The sequence below is a fragment of the Triturus cristatus genome, chromosome 11, assembly GCF_964204655.1.
Source record: "Triturus cristatus chromosome 11, aTriCri1.1, whole genome shotgun sequence".
NCBI lineage: Eukaryota > Metazoa > Chordata > Amphibia > Caudata > Salamandridae > Triturus > Triturus cristatus.
Genome location: NC_140594.1, coordinates 627,448,582 through 627,465,911, shown reverse-complemented (window position 1 = coordinate 627,465,911; position 17,330 = coordinate 627,448,582).

The window sequence follows — 17,330 nt, the reverse complement described above, 5'->3', positions numbered from 1 at the left end:
GCCCGACTTAAAATGACTGGTGCATTTGAGTAACTATAACAGCTGCTGGGAGATCCCGATGTAAATCTGCTAAAAAATAGACCAGACACGGATCAATGCCCATATCAAGTAAAATGGACCACAGCTTCGATCTGTTAACCAGATCGAATGCTGAGTTGAGGTCCATAAAAGCCATTTGCAGGGAGCCTTTTTTAGCTACAGTATATTTACCTGCCAATAGATATAGATTGAGGCACTGGTCCATGGTACCTCTTCCTTGCCTGAAACCATATTGAAGATTGGATAAGACCCCGTTATCATTAACCCAATCAGTGATTTTAGCCAGAATCACTTTACCCAGAATTTTGACGGCAGAGTCAATCAATGATATGGGCCTGTAGCACCGTGGGTCCCCTCTCTGACCTTTTTTAAAAACTGGTATGATAATAGACCGTGACCAGGATTCAGGAAACCCCTGCACTACTGAAGCATTAAATAAATTTGCTAGAATTTTGGCCCAAAATTTAGGTTCACCTTTATACAAATCTGCAGGCACACAATCAGGGCCCGGGGCCTTATTGGTAGATGTCTCTAATATTGCCTTTTCAATGTCCCACTCTTTAAAAACCAGCAAAGGGAAACCCCCATTTATGTCTAAAACTGAAAAGGGATCCTTGGCCTCACTTGATCCATAGATGGTCTCAAAGTGCTCTAGCCACTGCTCTTCTGGGATATTAGTTTCCAGGCTATCATTCTCTAAGCCCACAAAAAAGGGGGTATTGACAATAGCCCAGAATTTCGAACTATTCTTTAAGACTTCTACGGACATTAATGCATTCCAGGAATCTGATTTAATCTCACTTTTGCGGGTGTGTATCATTAACTTATAATGCTTCCTGAGACTAGCTATCTGCTTAGTATCTCTTGGTGTCAAAAGCCTAGAACTTTTGACTCCTGAGGACCCCCATTGAGTTACCACTGGAAGTCGGGGACCCCCAAGCAATTTGTAGGATTTAAATTTCAAACATTAAAACAGTAATTTGAAAAAAATAAACACACATGTGCACACAAAACAAATACTCGAATTACTAAGGATTTTAGGGGCATATTTACAAGCTCCTATCGCCATGGGAACGCCACTTTTTGCGATGCTCCCGTGGGGATAGGGGCTTCGCCTTATTTACAAGGCAGCGTCAAGCCACATAACGTGGCTTAACGCTGCCTTGTAAATAAGGCCCCCTTTCACGCAATGCTTAGCGTGAAAGGGGTGGGCAGTGGGTGTTCCACCGCAACACCCATTTATTTTGACGCTGCCCCCTATTTACAAGGGCAGCATAAATAGGAGGCAGGGCCAAAATTAAGACCAGGGAAAACCTGGTCTTAACTTGGCGAAACAAGGAGAAATGGTTTCTCTCTCCTCGTTTTTGCTTTTTCTGTGTGTGCTGCCTTGTGCAGCACACAACTGGAAAAAGTAAAACGCCTTTGATTCTTTATGTTAAGGAAGGGGACCTTCCTGCACATAAACAATCTTAAAAAAAAGACATTTTTTAACTTCCATGTGTGTTGCATTAAGCAGCACATATAGAAGTGACAAAACTGCATTTCAAGATTTCAAGGGGGACCTTCCTGTACATAAAAAATCTTCCCAAGCGCAGACACCCTTGTACTATGGCGCAAGGGTGCCTGCCTTGGTGCTACACTGCTAAGTGTAGCGCAATGGAAAACGCAGGACTGCACGATATTCTTGTAAATATGGTGCAGCCCTGCATTTCTGAAGTGACGGAGCGTGTCATTAAGCCAAGGAGGCTAACGACATGCTCTGCCACTTCTGTTGTAGGTATCCCCCTTAGTATTTTATATTGAAAGAATTTACAAAAAACAAAAAATTGTAATGGGAAGGTTGATGCTGCATCTCCGTGACTAACCTTTAATTTGTTGGTTTTATTTCGCTCTACAAGGCTCTTGCTCCTGCCATGGCCAGACTGGAAACCCAAAGCAGCCCTGGCAAATATTTTCAGACCAGTACCCATACGGTGCACACCAAGTGCAGTGAGTGAGCCTGACTACTACATAGGGGGCTTTGAGACGCTCTCCTCCCCAAAAAATTTAGGATACAATAGTGCAGTCTACAACACATTTATCACTATATATTTAATTGTATCAGCTTTGAAAGAATAGTAAATGGAAACCTTACTATGCACCAGGATATGACAGTCTTTGTTGGGGTTCTTCAATGATTCCCTTACTAGCACCCTCCAACAGTGCCTCTCATCTCTCCATAGCGCCTCTCATACCATTGTAGGATGTCAGAGCACTTTACATCACACGCATATAGAGACAATGAATCATACGTGTAAATCAGTGTATAGAAAATGTTACATATGGCAAAGGGGACTACAAGGTGTAGGATTCACGTCATTCATACGGATAGGCATTTTTAAAGAGTGCTTGGTCTGGAGAAGCACACACTCAGGATTCAGAACATAACACAGTGGTTAGCATGGACTTTAACAATAAAAATGTCTTTCCACCAAAAAAAACGTTTTAGCAGCATCAGGATAATGAAAGACTGGGAACAAACATAAGTTACTAACTTGTACCATGCAGTTTGCAAACAGCTCTTTGATGCCATTTTATAGGTCACTGTGCTAGATTACGATTGTCACTTATGAACTGCACAGTAACAAAAGAATCTCTGTGACAAAAGCAGTAACCCACTGACCTATGCACATAAAATACTGTTTCTTTTAAATTGCATAGTACACCTTCTTTGCAGTAGGCATATTAACCCTCTGTGCTACATTAGATAAGTCAACGCTGCTACTGGACAAAACTCTCATCTCTCTCCAGCAGATACATTAATTACTGGTGTTATCTTGACCCTTTTATTGTTGCTAGAAAACTGCTAATTATACAAGGAACTTTGCAGTGCTTTTTAAACTGCTGCATGAGGACCCCCTGGGAATGTGTCACGGACCCCTGGGGGTCCCCAGACCACAGTTTGGGAAACACTGCTCTAGCGGTACAAAAGAATTCTGAATTTTTATGATCTGAATATATGGTTATGGGATGTCTCGCTCCCCAGAGATAATGTCTCCACTCCTGGAATGCCTTCCTGATAGCTAACAGTTCTCTCTCTGCGACGGTGTAGTTCTGTTCCGCACGAAATAACTTGTTTGAAAAGAAGGCAATAGGATGCATCTGCCTATTAGTGTCTCTCTGAGAGAGAACCCTTCCTACTGCATATTGTGACGCGTCTGCCTCAACAAAGAAAGGGATAGTAGGATCAGGATGTATCAGGAGCAGAAGTAAATTATTTCTTTAATATGCCAAAAGCTTTTTGAGCTTCTGAGGACCAGACAAAAGGCAGCCCCTTTTTTATGAGTCTAGTTATGGGTGTTACCAAGTCTGAGAAGTGCGTAATAAAACGTTGGTAAAAATTTGCAAAACCTAACAGAGACTGTACGTCTTTGACACATGTGGGGGTCGGCCAAGACAAGATGGCTTCTACTTTCTTTTGGTCCATCTGTATCCCACTTTCAGAAATCACAAACCCCAAGAACTCTACCGTGCATTTCTCGAGTTTGGAAAATAGATGATGATATCGTAGTCTTTGCAATACCTGTTTCACATGTTCTTCGTGTTCGGTAGGATTTTTTGAGAAAATCAAGATATTGTCTTTATAGACTATTAAAAAACGATCCAGAAAATCTCGGAAGATCTCATTAATGAAGAACTGAAATGCTGCAGGGGCATTGCACAGTCAGAATGGCATTACACAATATTCGAATAAACCGTATTTAGTTCTAAACGCCGTTTTCCAGTCATCACCGTCACGTACTCGGATAAGATGGAAAGCCCCTCGTAAATCTATCTTGGTGGACACAGTGGCATCTTTGATTTGATCTAATAACACCGGGATGAGTGGTAACGGGTATTTATTCTTAATGGTGACCTTGTTCAGGGATCTATAATCTATGGAGGCGCGAAGGCCCTATTCCTGCTTGGATATGAAGAAAAGTGGAGAAGAAATGGGTGAAGAGGAGTGCCTGATAAACCCACATTTTAACATGTCATCCGGGTACTCTCTTAGATAGGCAGTTTCAGTCTCTGATAGGGCATAGATTCGACTACATGGCAGCACCCCCCGGGTTCTAGGTCTATGCGACAAACAAAGCTGCGGTGAGGAGGCAATGCTGTTGCTTTTACTTTAACGAACACGTCAGCGTATTGTCTGTAGATGTGAGGTAGGGAGTCTAGCTCCGGAATACTACAGGAAGCACATACCAAAGGAGAAGCCCAATCAATAGCTTCTTGATAACATTCCTGGATACAATAAATAGAATCTAGGGTCACGGTTCTTCGCACCCAGTCTATTTTGGGATTATGCATCTGTAACCAGGATACTCCAAGAATCACTCCAAAAGTGGGAGTGTCTATGAGGTCAAAGGAGATTTCCTCAGAATTCCCATTGTCACATACCAGTGTTAATGGGGCAGTATGTGTCATAATGAGCCCTGAGGATAATGATGTCCCGTCTACCACTCTCACGGGTTCAGGCTCTTTTTTCTGTATACAGACAATGCCCAGGGAAGAGGCTAACTGATTGTCCCAGAAATTCCCTGTAGCCCCTGAGCCTAATAGCACTGATAATGTTACCCGATTGCTATTGGTTAAGATTAGAGTCACACTTACGGTGAAATGTCTAGGCACCCTTGCTACCGAGGCGCTCTGGATATTCCGAGCAACTGCCACGGTCTTTCTCGGCCCAAAGGTTTTAGGGCGAATAGGATATTCTCGCGCAAAATGACCTCCTTACCACAATACAGGCAGAGGTTCAGATTGAATCTTTTTTCTTTCTCCTCCTGGGTTAAAGGTCCCCGGACCCCTCCTATTTGCATGGGTTCAAATGGGGTTGTTCTATGGTCTTTTTTCTTGTCACCTTTATATAGCAAGACGCGAGGTTTCTCAAGTCTCCCTTTCTCTCCATGTCTTTCACGGAGTCAATGGTCCATCTTGATAACTAAGTCTATGAATTCTGTGCAATCCTCTGGAGGGTCAACTATTTGGGATAGAATATCCTTTAATTCATCATTAAGCCCCCTACAGAACAAGGATGTTCTTTTGTCAAGAGGCCAACGGGTTTCGGCTATTAATCTATTAAAGTCTGTGACATAGGAAAGCAGAGGGTTCCTACCCTGCCGAAGGTTTAGCAGTTCCGTGTCACTAGCCTGCATAAAGGTATGTTTGTTTAACAGTCTCCTCTTCTGTTCCTTGAAAGCGGGAAAATTATGCAAAAGAGGGTCATCTGTTCCTACCAAAGGTACCGACCAATTGGCCGCGGTACCCATGAAATAGGATATGACGAACGCCACATTGGCAGTGTCATCAGGAAAGACAGTGGGTAGACACATGAATTCTAGATAACATTAATTCATGAAGCTGCGGTATTTGCCGCTTTCTCCACTAAATCTTTCGGGAGTAGCTAAGGGAACTGGAACGGGAGTGACTACGGTAATGCTAGTGGGTGGAACCCCGCTATCTGGTTGTGTTTTGAAAAAATGGAAAGTGGCAGGCTGTAATACATGACGATGTGTCTTAGGGATAGTTCCGGATGGAGGACCCCATGCGGTGTTTACCTGCCTACTGTGAAGCTCAGTTTTCAGAGAATGGTTCTCCTGTCTGAGAGTTTGGGCTCTGTTTGCAGTGCTACTAAAGCTGCCGCTAATTCCTGAACTGAGGTAACGGGAATAGTGTCTGCAGGGAACCGGACCTCGACAGTCTCATCCTGGTCCATCTTCGTTTGGGCGGTATGAATTTCGTGGGCTTGGCTTTTTGTCACAAACCCCACTCACCTGACAGGGAAGCGGCGTTTACTTCGCATGCGTTTCTTCGCATGCCGTTAGTACGCGGTCGTTAGTACGACCGCGTTGTTAGTTAGCATACCGTTTGTACGCATTTCGGAAATACGAATTGCAGTAAGGGGGGAAGGTGTTGGATTTAAAATCCAACACCTTCCCTAGTGTCCGCATAGACTGGAGTTGGAATAGTAAATTATACTATTCCAACATCCAGCACCCCCTTACTGCAATTCGTAGTTCCGAATTGCGTACAAACGGTATGCTAAATAACAACGCGGTCATACTAACGACCGCGTAGCAACGGCATGCGAAGTAAACGCATGCGAAAAAAAGTTATATATTCCACCTGACAACCAGGAACCGCAGAAAAAACGAAGAGAGCCCCCCTCTCACCTTCAGACCAATCCTCCATATAGACTACAGTATGGGCGATTGATCCCAAGGGGAGAGGGACGAGAAAACTACCACCCCTGAGGTGCCGGGAATCGAGGACAAGGTACTAGGTGTGATGTCCGAACGTGGCGTGGGCAAGAGGAAGGGATACACAGACAGCGTCTGTAGGGTAGCAGCGGACACGGAAGGAACAGCTTAAGGTCTGTAAGACAGAAGCAATAGAGAGACTTTAGATGAGGGAAAGGGACGGGGAACACACACTTAGTCAAAGTTGTTTCCTTCAAAGGTGGCAGGAGAAAAGGAAAGAACACTCACCACGGTTTTCATAGAATTGTAGAGCATTAGTTCAAATCCGTGAACTGAGGTAGACTTTTCCAGGGGGTAATGTATTTCTTCATAGAGGCGGTGTAGAAGGGAATTGAGGCAACCAAAAGATAGTTTTGTGTTAATTGAACACCATACGAAGTGGTGCAGTAGGCTTCTGCACAGTGGTGGAGACGAAATGAAGATGAAATAGGACTGCTCACACCCTACACAAGATGGCAAGAAAATGCTCTACCCCTGTGGTTTTTTTTGTATCAAGGAACACAGTGCTGTCGACTCCTGTTGAGCGCTCTTTCAGGAAAATAAGCAAAAAGAAAACAAATGCCAAGTAACAAAGAATGGACTTGCGTTGGAGGCGGTGCCGCCGGCTCCTGCCGTGCGCCTCTGGAGGACTCAGAACAGAAGAACCGCATCCGCGGTGTACGAAACAATGCTGGGGCGAACAATAGTAATGGAGAACCGCGTTTGCAGTTGTTAAACAAGATAGAAGCTGCGGGCGCCTCTCATGCTCCAACAGGGCCAGGGAAAAGTAATCCCCTATAGCGGGAAACGTATGCCGCAAAAGTGGATAAGAAAACAATGCTGAGGCCGACAGCTCCGGCCGCGCACCTCATGAAGGGTGAAAGGTCAATCGATTGCGATCGGCAGAAAGGATATCACTTGCGGCTCCTGCCGTGCAATGGAATAAAAACGTTGAGGTAGAGAGTCATGCTCCTGCGTACTCTCGGGTCAAGAAACAAAGAGGGGAGTCATCGAGAGGCACGCTCCTACATACTCTCGGGTCAAAGAGAAGTAGCTCCTGTGTTCTCTCTGGTCGGAATTACAGAGAACTATAAAGCCAAGCACCGTTGTCAGGTATGGGTGGCTCTTACATAGCAACCTCCCCTTACCACCTGACTTGCAACAACCAATGCCGGTGGGGAGGGAATAAAAGTAGAAAGGAGACAAAGTAGTAGAACGAACAGGGCTTGATAATGGAAAGTGGTAATACCCCGGTCATCCCTCGCTCTGTACCAGGCCTTGCCTGTCAGTGGGGGAAGGGTTTCCCTATATATTGCAGCCGGGGGAATCCGGGGATGGAGAAGTTGATATACACTTGACCTAAACTCAGTGCTTAATGAACAAATGACTTACCTTCGGTCACGCATTATCTGGTAGAAACTCTATCTAGCTACAGATTCCTTACCTTTGAATTTTCCAGGTGTCAGGCTGGATCCGGAAAATTTTGCTGAGCAATACCCCTTGCGCGCAACATCGAGAGGCTCCATTCAGCTCCGCGTGACGTCGATGGCGTCAGTAGTATCGGTTATTACGTCGCAGTGTCTACATAGGCACCACCTAGGTGCGCGGACGGCAGTACTTTTTGTTTTTCCACACCAGAAGCGCAGAGCCACGAAGTGACTGTCATAAACGTGTGCAAAACTAGGGACCTGAAAGGGGGGAAAACCTAGTCCTACAACATCAGTCCGCAAAGCGGGGAGGCATGGGTGGGTCTGTAAGGAATCTGCAGCTAGAGTCTCTACTAGATAATGCGTTACCGAAGGTAAGTAACTTGTTCATCTGATAGAGACTTCTAGCTGCAGATTCCTTGCCTTTGAATCAGATACCCAAGCCATACCATCCCGGCGGTGGGTTGGAGAGTCATGGACTAGACTAAAAAGTCCTGCAGGACTGAGCGGGCAAAGTAGCCATCCCTGCGTACTTGACCATCAAGGCAATAATGTTTTGCGAACGTTTGCAATGATGCCCATGTCGCTGCCCGATGGTTGTCTTGGACTGGGACACCCCGAGCCAAGGCCGTAGTCGCAGCCTTTCCCCTGGTGGAATGGGCCCTTAATCCCTCAGGGGGCTGCTTCTTCGCCAAGGCATAACAGATTTTAAAGCAGAGAACAACCCAGCGAGAGATGGTTATTTTCTGCACTGCCTTTCCCTTCTTTACTCCCACATACCCCACAAAGAGTTGGTCATCCACCCGGAACTCTCTTGTGTGGTCAAGGTAGAACGACAACGCTCTTTTTGGGTCCAGTCGGTGGAGCTGCTCCTCTTCCTTAGAGGGTGTGGGGGAGCAAAGAAGGTGGGCAAAGTGATGGACTGACCCAGATGGAATGGGGTCACAACCTTTGGTAAAAGTTATGTCCTGATGCGAAGCACCACCTTGTCCGGAAAAGACATAAGATAAGGAGGCGAGCTGGATAACGCCTGCAACTCACTTACCCTCCGGGCCGATGTAATCGCCACTAAGAAGGCTGTTTTGATGGTCAACAGCCGGAGGGGACAATTGTGCAAAGGCTCGAAAGGAGCACCCATCAGGTAAGTGAGGACCAAATTAAGGTCCCATTGTGGCATATTAAAGGGCTTGGGTGGAAACAAGTGAACCAGCCCTTTAAGAAATCTATTTACCACAGGAGATTTAAAGAGAGAAGGTTGGTCTGGCAACCGCAAAAAAGCAGACAGACCAGAAAGGTAGCCCTTGAGAGTTCCCACTGCACAGCCCTGCTGGGCAAGGGTTAGAATGAACAAAAGGACAGTAGAAAGAGGAGCAGAAAGAGGGTCAATAGACCTTCTGTACAGTATAATACATATTTCTGCCAACGGCAGGCGTATACCGACTTAGTGGAGGGCCGCCTGGCTGCCAGAATAACATTACAGACTTCGGGAGGAAGGTCAAAAGCCATCAACTGCCGCCACTCAATCTCCACGCATGGAGGTGCAGAGTTGACAGGTTCGGTTGGAGAACCCTCCCCTGCTGCTGCAACAGAAGATCCTCCTGAAGGGGGAGCCTGATGGGAGGATCGACACTCATGCTCAGAAGCTCTGGATACCAGACTCTCCTTGCCCAGTCCGGCGCCACAAGGATGACTTGGGCCCAGTCGCTCCTGATCTTCCTCAGAACCCTGGGCAGGAGTGGTATGGGCAGAAAGGCGTACAACAGGCCTGACCTCCACTCGCGACGAAACTCATCGCCGACAGATAGCCGCCTTGGAAACTCCAGCGCCTTGGCAACTCCAGCGCGCAGTACTGCTGACATTGCATGTTCTCTTTGGAGGTGAACAAATCTAACCAAGGTTCTGCCGACTGCTGAAAGAAACCTTGCGCCAACTCCAACTGGAGATGCCATTCGTGATCCGCTAGGCCTCGATGGCTGAGATTGTCTGCCCTCTCATTCAGAGAACCTGCCAGGTGTTGAACCACCAGGGTTATGTCCTGCTGTTCCAGCCACGCCCAGAGATGCAGGGCCTTTCGACAAAGGGTCCATGACCCCACCCCACCTTGCTTGTTGCAGTACCACTTGGCGGTGGTGTTGTCCGTGAACACCTGCACCAACTTTCCCTTGACAGAGGGAAGAAATGCTTTCAATGCCAAGTGAATCGCTTGGAGCTCCAACAAGTTTATGTGGAGCCCCGTCGCCGCCAGAGACCAGTGACCCCTGAACTCCATCTCTCCCAAGTGGCAGCCCCATCCCAGAAGTGATGCATCCGTCACGATTGTGAAATCCAGTTGGGGAAGGGAGAGAGGTCTGCCTTTGACCCAATCTCAGTTCGTTAATCACCACTGTAGATCCTTCGCAGTTCCTTCCGAGATCAGCTCAGATAAAAGGGAGCATCTGAGAAGGAGTCAGGTGTGACTTCAGCACGTTTATAGAGAACCCCAGCGAATGCAGGAGGTCCACCGTAGTCTGAAGGTGGGAGACGACTGCCTGGGGCGAGGACGCCTTCAACAGCCAGTCGTCGAAGTAGAGGAAGACTGAAAGCCCTAATCTGCGCAGATGAGCTGCAACCACGCCATCACCTTGGTAAACACCCGAGGGGCACTGGTAAGGCCGAAGCGAACACGGTAAATTGAAAGTGCTCGTGGCCTACCTTGAACCGCAGGTATCGCCTATGGCCCGGCAGGATGGGAATGTGAAAATACGCATCCTGCAGGTCCAACACCACCATCCAGTCTCCTTGGTCTAAGGCAGACAAGACCTGAGCCAATGTGAGCATTTTGAATTTCTCCTTTTTGAGGAAGAGATTGATGGTCCGAAGATCCAAAATGGGCCGAAGCCCTTTGTTCTGCTTCGGAATCAGAAAGTAGCGGGAAAAACAGCCACTGCCTACTTCTGAAACTGGAACCCTTTCTATAGCTCCTGCTGGCCAAAAGAGCTGCAACTTCCTCTTGGAGCAGCTTTAAGTGATCCTCCGCCAGCAGTTCCTAACTTGGCAGTATAGTCAGAGGGAAAGAAAGGAAAGGAAGAGAATAGCCCTCCTGGATGATCTGCAAGACCCACTTGTCTGTTGTAATAGATCTCCAGCGGGGGAGATGATGACGAATTCTCCCACCCACTGGAGTAGTGTGGTCCTGCAGAATCAGCCTAGGAGTGCTTGGAGGTTGCGGCTGTAGGGGGCAGTGTGGTAGATGACTTCTGGCCTCCATTCCGAGGATGGAGTGTACCGCGTCCACACACGGCTTGGGCAGTCTGTGCGGGGTGGTGACTAGGATAGGGCTGACACGGCTGGAAACCCTTCCATTGCCACAAAAGGGGCGAAAGGAAGACTGGCCACAAGGAGTGGAGGAGAGGCCCAAGGATCTGGCCGTAGCTCGAGAGTCCTTGAACCTGACATGGGCCGAGTCTGCCTTTTCCCGAAAAAGGCAGGTTACATCAAAAGGCATGTCCATCAAATTGGCCTGGATATCCCCCAAGAAGCCAGATGTGCGAAGCCAGGCATGGCGCCTCAAGGCCACTCTCGTTGAAATAGACCTGCCAAGCTAATCAGTCGTATCCAAACCACACCGTATGGAGAATTTTGCTGCATCTCTCCCGTCCTTGACAGCCTGGGAGAGCACAGACCAGGCCTCCTCTGGGACTTGTGGCAGCACCTGCGCAACCGTCTCCCAAAGAGAGTGTGAGAAACGGCCCAATAAGCATGCAGTATTCACCCCCGCAATGCCAGACTGGAGGAAGAAAACATCTTCTTCCCAAGTGAGTCCAGTCTCTTGGATTCCGTATCCGGAGGGGCGGAAGGGAATGCGCCCTGGGAAGTAGAGGCCTGCACCACCAAACTTTCTGGGGTGGGGTGTTGGCTGAGGAACTTTGGGTCGCCCGGTGCTGGGCGATGGGAACATGCAATTGTCCTGTTCATAGGAGTACCTGCGCTAGGCTTGGACCTAGTAGGGCGTCCGTAAGTGCCTCACTAAAGGGTAAAAGGGGTTCAGAGGTGGAAGTCCCAAGTTGAAGCACTTCGGTCAGGAGATTAGTCCTGACCTGCACTGAGGGCTGTTCCAGTCCAAGGACCTCAGCTGCCCTCTTAACCACCATAGCATAGGACGCCCCCTCTTCTATACCACCGTCGGTGGCGAGAGCATGCCAGAGTATGGGGAAGTATCCAGACCACTGGCTTCCCCAAATTCCCTATACCAGTCCATTGTCTCCTCAGAGACATCCTGGTTCTCTAGAGGGTCTCCAGACTCCTCCCATTTCTCTCCTGAGCCTAGCACGTCCACAAAGTGCTCAGGCGACAACATAGAACCCCTGGGTTTTGTCGAAGTCGGAATCAGCGTCGTATGATGCCATTCCAGCTCTGTGTCATCGGGATGAGGATGGGGCTTGCGCCACTGACAGCCGCCGGCGACGCCGCTGGCAATGACTTCGGGTTCGACACCGGGGAAGGTTGTGTTGGTACGACCGGCGTCGAACTGGATCTGAGATCGGATTCCTGAGGCCCCACCGGCGCCGTGGCCGAAGCCGATGGTGTCGAACCCGCGGGGCCCGAGGGCTCACCAACGGGGTCGTTCCGCTCAAAGACGCAGCCCATAGCCTTGTAAAAATCCTTAATTTGTGCGGGAGTCGCCCCGGCTCCTGAAAATGGAGGGAGGCGCGAAGTAGAACCATGCCTACAGCGTCGGTGCTCCTTACCTCTTTCGACGACGGATGCCAGTTGAGGTGAAGTCGAAGTCTGCTTGGACTTCTTCTTCTTCTTGTGCCACTTCCCCGAGTGTCCAGATGACCTCTAATGGGAGGAAGAGGACTTAGGGCTCCGTGAGCGATCTCGCGACCTCCTCTTCTTCGAACGGGATCATGACCTCCTTGGAGTCTCGATAGATGGTGTCGACTGCCGGACCGCGAGCAACTTCATCGCCCGCTCCCTCAAGGTCTTCAGAGCCAACGCCCGGCAATCTGAACACGACTTCGAATCGTGGTCGTGTTCAAGACACCACAGACATACGCGGTGGGGATCAGTAATCGACATCATGCGGGAGCAAGTCCCACACGGTTTAAAACCTGTCTTCCTACCCTACATCCCTCGCACACGAAGTCGTCAAAAATATCGACAAAAGTCGAGAATAAGCCTGCCAAAAAGCAGCAGAGGGGTAGCTCTTCCCGGATCGGCGCTTAACAGGTGCGGGATGAAAAGAACTGACATTTGCGCGCCTGGGTGGCGCCTATGTAGACACCGCGACGCCAAAACCGATGCTACCGACGCCATCGACGTCACATGGAGCCGAATGGAGCCACTCGACGTCGCGTGCAAAGGGTATTGCTCAGCAAATGTTTCCGGAACCATCCTGACGCCTGGGAAATTCAAAGGTAAGGAATTTGCAGCTAGACGTCTCTAACAGATTTGCAAAACAATAAGTGTCTTGTCAGGAGGCCATTGCAGCTTGCACCACACACTGCCCCTGCCATGCTCCCAATGATAGTAACAACACGACTACTAGCCATCACAGCCCTACAAGTTTGACAATTCAGACAATTTCAGGCCCCCAAAGCTATGAGAATGGCTTGGATGGCAGGCAATAGTCATGTGTAATGTATATAGACAACACCACCTTGTGGCAGACTGTCATAAGCACCGGTGTTGACATTTAAGTGCCGGTGCCGATGTCCGGAAACCACAGCCTCAAATTAAGCACTCCCTCATATATGCCTGATCAGTCTGATCCACAAGGGTGTAAGAGGGGGTCCCCCAGGATTTCCATGGCCTGCCCCGGGATGTTTACTGGAGGGTCAAGCCTGGTCTGTCTCTCATCACTTGACTCAGAACCCCCCCCTCCCCCCCCCCCCAAGTTAGGCTTCCCATCTGCAGTGGTTAAGGTCTCTCCCTGGCTTGGAGCTTCACTTTGTGGCTGTGCATTAGTTGTAGGTGCGAGCGCTCCATACCTTCAGAGGATCTGCCACCCAGCCTGGGCCAGCAGGGCCACGATCAAGCTGCTGCTCTGCTTTCCTCCACTTCATTCTCAGTGCAACGTTTGCGAGCCGGTGCTCCGTTTGCCCAGTGTGGCCAGTGCCCTGGTTCTTCATCCCTTGAGGAACGATTCTCCGGAGGGGCAGGCTATTATTATGTGGCACCAGGAGCTTGCCCCCACACTCCGCTGCTCCTGTGCTCCCACCTCTAGGGTCGCTGACTCTCGGTATCGGAACCAGCCCCACCGCAGTTTCGCCGCTGGCCCGGTCTTTCTCTGCCCCTTAAGGCTTCGCTGGGGGACCGCCTTTGCCACTCCCGGCGGCAGGATCAGTGCTCTTCCTTTGGGGCTCAGATCGGGAGCCCAGGCGGTCGGACTCCAGCGGACCCCCCTTAACTCACCCGCAGGCCTGACTGAGCGCAGTCCTTATTTCTGCGCTATGGTCTAGGTGCTGGTAGGTCTCTTTGGTCAGGCAGGCTTTCACCTCACGACCGCCATCTTCTCAGCCACAATTGGTGCTTGATGCGGTTTCTTCCACTCTGTCACCCCTGGTCGGAATTCTGGTAGCAGGATCGGCTCAAATCTCTCGCCAGGTAGTACATATGTTTTAACAGCCATATTGTGGTCTGGATGCATCGGTGGGAACAGGATTGAAGTGTGGATAAAGTTATGGGCTGGCAGAGTGTGACGCGGTGGAGAAGCAAGGAGTAGGAAAGCAATAGGGTCTTAGATAAGTCGTTTTATTGACAGCTCACAAAAAGGAAGTGGAACAGATGTCTTTTAAAAGTAAACCACAAACAAAAGAATCGGGCGACTCTCCGTCCAAATTCCTCTTCAGGACAGGGTCTATGTCAGGCTTCAGTCTTCTGTCTTGCCACCCGGAAAGGGGAAGAGAAGCGTCTCTCTGTCTTGGCGATCCGCCGGTGATTCCCCAAAAGAAAAAAAAACAAGAAAACTACATATAAAGGCCGTCGCTATGCAGAAGGCGTTCTTCAGGAAGGGGAGTGAGGGAGCACCAGTTCTCCTGCCCGGCACCGTGTGTGTGAAGGGAGTGGGGTAGGGGCGGCAGCGTGCTCGGGGGTCCTTTACTACTGGGTGCTAGGGCTCTCCCTTTTGGCTCCTCGTCTCACCCCCTGACTCCCGCCCCGAGTAGGGGTTTTCCAGATAGCCCCTAGGGTCCCCCGAACCTTGTCAAGCCATGCCTCTCCAGGGACATGGCTCGCGTGCTGGTGGTACCGGATGAGGTCCGGCTCCCTTCTTTCAGCTGGTCCCTCGGTCCTCAGCGGAATCGTCCGGTCGTCGTCGTGGTCCCTCTTGGCCTCTGGGTCAGTCTCCTCGTCCCAGGCGCGCGGCGGTATCCACCAGGTCTGGAGGGTTTTGTCCGTGACTCTTCTCTCCGTCGCTCCCGGCGTCGTCTGCCTTGCTCCGTCCTCTTCCGTGTTTTTAGGGTCCGCCTCCGGGTCAGGTGATCGGATCAGCTGGTGTGCCTCTTCCTGACACCTTATCTCCCGGTTAAAGGGGAAGAGACCTGATGAGTCCGGTCCCGGCTGTAAGAGGAGACAAGGAGAGAGGTAAGCGGGAAACGGGTCTTCCGGCGGTCCGTCTGGGGACGGCCCGTCACACAGAGCTGGCACAGAGAGCTGCTAGTTGGCCATCTTGTTTGCCATGCCCCCTCGCACCCTCCTGTCCCCCTTCTTAAACACTGGCACTATCACCGTGGATGATGAAGAGTGTGGTACCCCTAAGCCAGTAGCGACATTTAGTACCTGGGTCAAAAGTGGGCCCCATAACTCAACATCCAGGTACAGCAAGTCTCGGGGAATTCCATCTAGCCCATGAGCGTTATTTCTTGTAAGGGTGTTCATGCCTAGCGAGACCTCTTCCAGGGTAAAGACCATGAGAGCAGTCTTACCTACTCCACACCCAATCCTCCTCTGACGACTCCCCAAAGTTATAGACCCCTGAGAAGTGGTCCATTAATTGTTGTTCAGATATATGGGTACAAATGGCTGGTCCTGACCCTTCGGAAAAAAGGATGGGTCCCTAGTTACACTAGCTTGAATTAAATCCTCCCAGGCTTGGACCTAGAGAATAGCCTTATGTTTGCGTAATGCCAGCTTATAGGCCTACCTACAAGCCGCTACCTGACTCCTAACTCTGGGGACCTGTTTCAGAGCTAACTTTGATAGCCGAAGGTGCTTAGAGCAATCCTTTAAGAACCATTTTGGGTCTTGCCTGCTTACTTGCGTGACAGGAGAGGTCAGTATTTTTTTGCCATATTAGCAATACCGCCAAAGGCTCGCAGAATATCCCTATCGGGAGCTGCTGCATCAAGGCAGATGGCTGACTCCTGGGACACCATGGAAATAAGAGTTGCCTTAAAAGGAGCTTGGCCAATATGTGCCCAATTTATGCATTTGTTATGGTCCACAATGGTGAGCCCGCTACCACACCCTCCCCTTGTATAGGTGGTGTCTCTATGGTCTTTCAAATCCACAACAAGGGACCGCCGACGGGAATGGCCGCTCTGTAGTTTTACTCCGGAGCGCCACTCCCGAATAATCCTGACTATCTCCGCTCCTGCCGGCTCGATTCCTGCCCTTGTGCGATGAAAGTGTAGCGGTGGTGCCCGGCAATCTCCGGTTTAATTTTGGAGGAAATCGGAGAGAGTGCTCCTCCGACGCCACGCGATACCGCAGCTTGGGCCTGTGCAGGCGAGGCCCCCCGCCATAACCGACAGACGCCCTCAGCGGAGCCTGCACGGCCGGAGCCCTGGTGGAGACTGCGAGAGCTGCCCCCGACGATCCGGTGAGTGACGGGGGCCCAGTGGAAGGTGCGGCGGCCCCAGTGGTGGACAGAGGAGCAGAACATCGCCGCCACATGGGTGTGTGCCTGGGGCGGCCCCGGAACACCTGCTCAGCCACAGAGAACGTGTGAGGGCGACAGCGCCAACCGGGGGGCACGTGCTGGGAACCTCCTGAGCCACCATCATATTCTGCAGTGAGGCCCGTAACTGGAGGTGCTCCGTAGCGCAGGGGCATACAGAAACTGGGACCTACCATCCGGCTGCAAGGGTGATTGGAGTGGCCCCCCCCACGTCACAGCAACGGGTTGAGGACGGCGATTTAGTGATCGGAGGCTGACGGGGGCCTGTGAACTTCAGTGGTTTTTTTTTCCGTGGTCCCGCTGCTGGGGGCTCATCAATATAACTTTATTCAGGCCTATACTAGAGAAACTTTCAAGACCTATGCTTTCACCCACCCCGTAGCCGTGTCGCCTGGTCTGGAGCCTAGTGAAAACACCTTGTGGGATTGCTGCCTGAGCTTTGGAACCACGTGGTTGCGGCTGTGGGGTCCGGGAATACGGAAACCAGGTTTGGCCTCTGCAGGGCGCGGCGCCTCAGCCTGTGGAGAGTTGGACATTGAAGAGGCACTGGTGTCCCGGCGCGCCCGCCGTGCCTACTATAGTCACTCTATCCCCCCCCCCCCCCCCCCGGGAGCTGCTGAGCCGCGAGACACGTAGGCCTATCGGCATCAGTAAGAAATACTGCACCTAAGAAGAGAATCCCACGGCCGATGGAATTGTGCCCTGATCTTTGACCAGTTGCCC